The sequence below is a fragment of the Paramormyrops kingsleyae genome, chromosome 10 (assembly GCF_048594095.1).
Source record: "Paramormyrops kingsleyae isolate MSU_618 chromosome 10, PKINGS_0.4, whole genome shotgun sequence".
NCBI lineage: Eukaryota > Metazoa > Chordata > Actinopteri > Osteoglossiformes > Mormyridae > Paramormyrops > Paramormyrops kingsleyae.
The window spans coordinates 10083002-10090063 of NC_132806.1; the positions used below are offsets into that span (position 1 = coordinate 10083002).

Genomic DNA, 7062 nt, shown 5'->3' on the forward strand with positions numbered 1-7062 from the left:
TGAGAAACAAAACAAGGGAGGGAATACATGTCAGGCTTCTCTTGCATATTTGGCGTATGCCAATTTAATTATTCCGTAAAGTAGACATGCAGATACAGCACGCGAGAAGTAAACTATTTTTTAAAACGATCTCAAGGTCCGTGACCCATTAGTGTCAGAATTCAAAACCTTTCAGTGCTCAGTACTTGCTGAGCTAAATGTGGCTGGGGATCAGAGATTCATTATTACCGAGGAGTGCATTAGGCTACTCTTTGTTTAATCTTGCACACTCGCATTTTTTTACCTACAAGTAAGTGGTGAGACTATATGGAACAACTTCGTATGGCACTTTTAATGTAGGCTATACTCTGAAGACTCCTGGATAACAACATTTATAGTTTGTTTTTTAAAATTGCACACATTAAGGTTAAATCACGCAGTAGCAATATCCTACCCGGCATGTCACTCTGTATGATGCATATAAAACGCGGTACAGTTGGTAATGCATTTGAGTGTATCTGTGGCTGTTGTGGGTATCAATATGAGTACAATGCATGGACTACCCAGGAGTGCTGATAATTGTTTTGGGCCCCTTAAAAGCATATCATGTTGGGTCCCCAACCCAGACGAATTATACTCCAGATTTTTCAGGCCCTCTATCTAAATCACCCCCTTTACGGCGCCCCTGGGTATACGATCAAAACAGTTGCCGATTAACACATACCCAAATAGCACACATATGTTGAAATCACATTGATTCCATAACAGACAAAAAGGTTGAAACAACGTTGATCTTCAGTCTTTAATTTATATCAACATTTAATCAAGGTTTGGCCACCATCAATTTTTCAATATTGAAAATCTGACCAAAAATCAATTCAGTTTCAACGGTGATTATTTAATACCGACCATAATTCAACGCATTTAACTATAATTCAACGTTGAAACAATAGAATGGTACTATCTGGGTATGCAGTCAATTTAAGTGGCGTTTTGTTCTTTTCAATTTTCGCAGCCGCTTGTTTTATGAAAGAAAATGATACACGTCAAACTGAAAACTAAAATTTAGATACATTTTAATAACATACATCACCCTCTCCTCTAAACGAGCTCTGCACATTTCAAACAACCATTCAGCATCTTATTGGTGTTTCTCAAAAGGAAAGCAAAATTTAAGCGCATCCTGAATGAAACAGAAAGTAGAAGAATGTTGGAAAGACAAGCAGCCGGAAACAAAAGCTAAAGCTTCACATTCTTCTAAGGAGTTTTCGCTTAAAATCCGCAGCTCTACTCCGCGACCGCACCGGGCTGAGTTGGTTAATCTTTAACGCGTGTCGCCCCCTTGCGGCACCCGAAGAAATAAGACGAACCCCCCTTGCGTTGCTCCCACCACACCAGTCTGCAGCGCTAACTGGGACGGAGCGGCTAGCCCCGTTTGTAGGAGGCGAGGTAAGGAGCTGCAGGGCCGGAGAGATCGCTTGCTGCACCTCCGGTCTGAGAAGAACTCTGCATCGGGGCTTTGTTTAAAGGGCAGAGGAGTTGTGGGCACCGGGTGAGTGATCCTTTGGTTCTAGCTATTCGGGCGAAGTGGATTTTTTGTGGTTGTTGTTTGGAGCAGCCTTGGATCGCATGCGGGAGTCTGCGCCGGAGCCGCCAGCGCGAGTATTCCGTCTTCTGTTGGGGCAAGAAACTGCGAATACGCCGATCAGCCCCCGCACGCCGAATCGGAGCGGATCCCGGCCTTTACATATCCCGGTCTCCCGGGCGAGCGCCACGCCGGGACCCGCTGCTGGCTCCCCCGGCCGGCGGCTGCGCTATCCCCGTGTGTCGGCGGCGCGAACGCCAATGCAAAGTGGCTGTCGGCGGGAGCAGCAGCTTTGCTTTCCGTAGCGCCGAGATGGGTGAAGACGGAGCCGTAGCTGCGGGTCGAGGGGATAGGGGAAAGGCGTGCAGGCGAGCAAATCCGTAGCAATAACACGATCCAAGATAATAATCTGATAAATCGGCAGATTCGCTTGGGAGCCGCGAAGTGTTTTAAACTGTTGATCGTGCTGCGGCCGCAAATTGTAAGCTATCGCGGCAAAGTTTTCTGTATCCAACATAATGAGCCCCGAAGATGGGGGCGATCCCCTTCCCCAGAGGTCCCCGAAGATGGGGACGGCAGCACATGAAGATCGCCGCTTCTCTCCCATTCCGGGCTTTGGGTTTGTTTGGCATGTGCTGTTTCAAAAGGATCCAAATTAGGTTGTGTGATTTGTATTTTCTTTCGAGCCTTTGCTCTTTTAGCGAATCTGGTAATAATAGGGGATCCTTTGAACTTTGTTTGTCGTGAACCTTTTGATTTGTTTGATATAAACAAGTTGACCTTTTGAGGGGTGGCGATCGGCTTACTGCTGTAAAGCTACTCCGTTGCGTTTGGCAGCGGCAGGATGCCGAACCGCGTTTGAAAGAGTTTATGAAACACGTGGACCGGGGATTTTTTAAATACTGTATAGCAGTAATGTGCTGAACATCATGGTTATGCTTGTTTTGCCTCTGGAGTCCACTGTTTATTGCATATTTATATCCGGAGAATGTTGGAGACTGTTGCTGGTTTGGGGTCCCGCGGATATTCCACATGGTGAAAACGGGGACCGGAGCCCCCATTGTGAACGAGGGGGCCTGTCACTTGCTGGGGACCGGTGAGTGGTCGCCGTTCGGTGCCGGTGTTCCGCACATGCATCTGTACCCTGTGTCCTCGGTACCACGGCTGCAGCGCTTTGATTCGTCGCCCAGTCCTTCATCCGCGTCCATTCATTTCAGATCAGGGCCTGTCGTGTTATTTTACCAGAGCCTAGTCCTAGTTTTCTGTTCACCACTTCTAATCGTAAAAGGCAGGTACTTCACCGCGATCATCTGTGAGCTTTGCTAAGGTAAGGGAGAGTTGCATGGCCCTTACAGGCAGGAGTTTAACTAACTAGGGCTCTGGGAATATTTCTCTGGGACACAGGAAGCATTTAAAAAGTCAGGTGAGGTTTATGGGGCTTCTGGAATTCTCCTTTATCCAGATTGATGCAGTAGCTTCAGGTTGTGTGTTTATTGAGATATTGTACAGTTGCATCAAATTTTAGGTATTTTCCCAGAATGTGCCATTGACTTTTGCATGTATCTGCACATCTCTCACTGTCTGCTCTTACTAGTGTGTGTGTGTGTCAGCCCTGGGGGCTTATCTGTTACCTTGGGAGCCAAAAATGCAACAGGGTACATCTTACAGAAATTCTGCTTTTCCACATAAAAGTTCTAGAATCCTGCTGGGGAGTGGAATAGAGCTTCAGCCCGAGTAGGGTGCCGGTCTCTCTCTCCCTGACACAGACATTCACACATGCAAAGCGGTTCAGGATAACGTGCACCTAACATGACGCCGTCGGAATGTGGAAGGAAACTGGATCACCCAAAGGGACGCCGCAGCAATGTGGTCTGAACAAGCCAATTTCACAGGGGAAGTTCTGGAATCAGATCAACCTGTAACCCACGGGCTTCACGCCAGCGTTTCTCTTGCCAGAGATTGTTTAACTGTGAACATAGAGGCGACGTGTGACTGACATGACTGGTAGACCCAACATCGGCGTTTTTATGGTTTTCCCATAGTGGCCGCCATTTTTGTGTTTGTATTTTTGATCTAGGGTTAAAACAAGGGTATGACTATGACCGAATAGAGGGAAGATTAAAAGATTAAAGTAGATTGCGTTGGGGTTGGTTGTAGAGTGAGTTGGAGTGACATTTTAGGAGCTGTTGAATGATGGTATGCCTGATCAGATAGCTGTCTATTTTCCTGTTGTGATTTTTTTTTTTGGGGGGGGGGGGGTGTGTGTGTGAGGGCATGAGAGAGCATTTAACAGACGATGTTTGTGCTCTCCAGCTATTTGCAGATGTTCTGGGTGCTTACGGAGATGAATGCAAAGAGCCAGCATGCATAGCTGGGGAAATGAAGGCATTTAATTCTGCAGTCCATCTGTGTCCAGCCTGCTAGAATGCCGGTAAATGGGACTGAAGGAGTGCAAGGGAAAGCTTAAGCGGAGAAGAGCCTTAGGGGGCGTCTGTAGCCTCAGGTCATGCTGTGTTTATCCAGGGCTGGAATGGAAACTGCAGTTCGGACAAACGCGTCCCCCGGACTGCTCTGAGCCTGTGGGACTGGCTGTGGCATCCGGAGGGAATTTCTTGGTTCCTGTCTGGGTGGTCATCCCAGACTGTTTTTTGGAGGACAACGACGACGAAGTGCTTGGGCCCCTGGGCTGTCTGTGACCCTGGACTGTGTACTGGGGGATCCGTCATGGAGGGCCGACGGACAGATGGATGGGTGGGTGGGTGGGTGGGTGAGGCTAGTGGAGCTCAGGAGCGTCTCTAGAGCTATTGCTTATCCCCTGTTCAAATTTTTTTGTTTCTGTTCCTCCTCTTTGTGCTCTGGCTCAAAGTGACCTGATCTCAACCAGGTTCATGTCAGAGACCATTGGTTCTGCCTTCTCTTGAAAAGCCTGGGGGGGGGGGGGGGGGGGTGCAGTGCTAGTTTTCTCTATGCGAGTGGCTCCTCTGAATGAGGATAAGCCTTCACCTAAGGCCTGGGATTGGACTCGAGCAGCCTTACAATCCACAGGCGTTGTGACCTATTTTAGCCCCCCCCGGCCCCTATCTGGATTACCCGCACGTCCCGCCCTCCCCTCTACCCTGCCCTGCCCACACTCTGGCAAATTGAACGGCGAGAATGTACGTTTGTTTAGTAAGGTAGCCTAAATAAACAGATGTGCTGGTGAATGACGTTATTCATAGAATTTTTTTATCATGAATTGCAGAAGATTCCTTTAGAAATGACTCTAAACATGGTGATGTTTGCCCTGCTCTTGTTTGTTCCATGTCCTCTTTAGATGTATATGCAATGTCACGTGTCCATTAAAATAATTGAAAAGCTCAGTGTTGCAGGTTCGCTCTCCTGTTTGAAGGGCTTGTCTGTGTTTGTCTTTGCTTAATGGGAAGAGATTGTGATCTGAATTTTATAAGACGGATTTCATGTAAGTGAATATCAAACTTGCTACTTTGTGCTACAGATTAAGGGTTTGTTTGCGTTCCAACGGGCCAGTTATCGGTCTGGCGGCGGACCTGTGCCCAGAAGAGGCCTAGACAGACCTCAGGTTCTCCTCGTTGTCAGCCTTGTTTAACCCTGGTGGCTTTAAAATCTCTCTGGGGTAGTTAGGAGGTCATGTGGGGCGCGTGTCGGTGGCAGGAAGCCGGGGAACGTTTAGGGATGGAGTGCTCCGGTAGGGAAGATGCCCTAGCGTGCACAGCGGTGCTCGATGTCCCGCAGCCGATCGATTGAGTTGCCGCCGTGAAAGCAGGCGAGATGTGATTCCCGGCCCATGACGATGCTTTTCCTGTGCCTGTCATTAACAAACTTGAGGGGCCGGTGTCCACCTCTCCTATCACTCTCCGCCCCCCCCCCCCCCCCCTTTAATATTTCTGTACGCTCCCCAGGCTTCCTCACAGCCATACCCCGATCGATACCATCAAACTGGCTGAGCAGGATAATGGATACAGGATCATTTAATAAGACAAGCTGGGAGCTTCATTAATCTGTGTGTGGCCGTACTGGAAAGTGACATGGAGGAATCGGGGGGGGGGGGACTGGAGCTGAGGACTGGCTGGCAGGGTGTCAGTAGGGTTCAGTCTTGGGTTTGGCTTTTTAAATTTTGCTGGAATAATGGTGGGGGGGGGGGGGGGCTGGGCGGCGGATGGGCAAAGCTGATATTTCTTAATGAACCGGCAGTGGCAGAAAAGAAAAGGATATTAAAAGTTTTAGCTCCACCCCCCCCCCCCCCCCCCACCACAGCTACTGAGGCCTTGGTTTATCTTAGGTGCATGTCAAAGCATGCAGCCTCACACACAAAGAGGGGGGGGTCTGCGTGTGTTGCAACGCCCTTGCCGGCCCACCCTGCCCGTGTCAGGCCGCTCCCTCATACTGGTGTGCCGCCCTCTGGGAATTCTTTCCGGCTGTCTCCTCTTTTCGTACACGGCGTATTGTTCTACGCAAAGTGCCAAAACGCCCGACTCGGGAATGGCGAGGCGAGGCGGTGCCGGTGGGCGGGCCTGTCGCTCCAGGTCCGGAATCCGATCCGGTCCGAGCAGCCCCCTATTGTTCCGGAGGCCTTTTAAGGCGACCCGTCACGACTGTGCGTCTCGGGTTTCGAAAGATGAGATGGGATTGATTGTTCACTAATAGGGTTGAAGAATTGAAAGGGCTTTTTTTTTGCATCTGAAGTGAACAGAAAGGGGTTTTGGGGGGGTGGGGTGGGGGGGGGCAAAACGATGGATGAGAACATTCTGAGGTTTGAGCGGGCTGATTTATTGATACCCGCCAAGCTTTCATTGCAGTGATTATGGGTTGGTTTCTGTGTCCCTGCTGAGGTCTGTATTTATTTACATGCTTAAAAAAAGAAAATAAACCGGTGAGTGTCAGTTGACTTTGTGTCTCTACACAGTCTTGGTTCGTGCGTCTTTTGCATGGCTGTGTTCTCTGTGTTCTCTGTTGCCCGACATGAGAATGTGCTGGTTTAAGGTTAATTCTGCTGATACCCCCCAGCAGCTCTCGCTGGGAATTGTGAACTGGTCATTTTGAATGTCATCATACTTCAACCGCAAATCGCTCACACTTCCCTCGAAGACGTGTAATTACAATGGATTTTTTCCCCCATAGACTTATTTCACCAGAATTCTGCATTCTTGTACTAACGGAAATTGCGACAAAGCCTGTTTTGTTTTGCCTTTCAGTCCTTACAGCCACACCCTCAGGATTCTGCCGGTCTTATTCTTAGTCCATCGGAAATGCGTCGCGGTAGTCGGACCTTCGTGTTGTGATTTTAATTAATGACCGCAGCCATGAGCCCGTTTCCTGGGACCGCAGTGTGTTTAATTTCCTCTTCCTTGGCGTGGACCTCCCTGACAACTCACCGCCAAAAAGGGAGCGGTAATTGGCCCATCGGAGACGGAGATTGTCATCTCGTAAGTGGCTCTTGGGTCACTCGACCGCGGCTGTCACTTGCTGTCCCCCAGCGTCAC

The 7062-nt window shown here is 49.1% G+C and overlaps 1 long non-coding RNA gene across 1 annotated transcript in view; it reads left to right on the forward strand.

Annotated features, from left to right (window-relative positions):
• Nucleotides 1-1209: 1209 nt before the first annotated feature.
• Nucleotides 1210-7062, forward strand: part of LOC140593278 (uncharacterized) — a 35608-nt gene continuing 29755 nt past the window's right edge. The window contains exon 1 of the long non-coding RNA XR_011993538.1: nt 1210-1531. This is a non-coding gene — a long non-coding RNA (uncharacterized lncRNA). The remainder of the gene's footprint in view (nt 1532-7062) is intronic.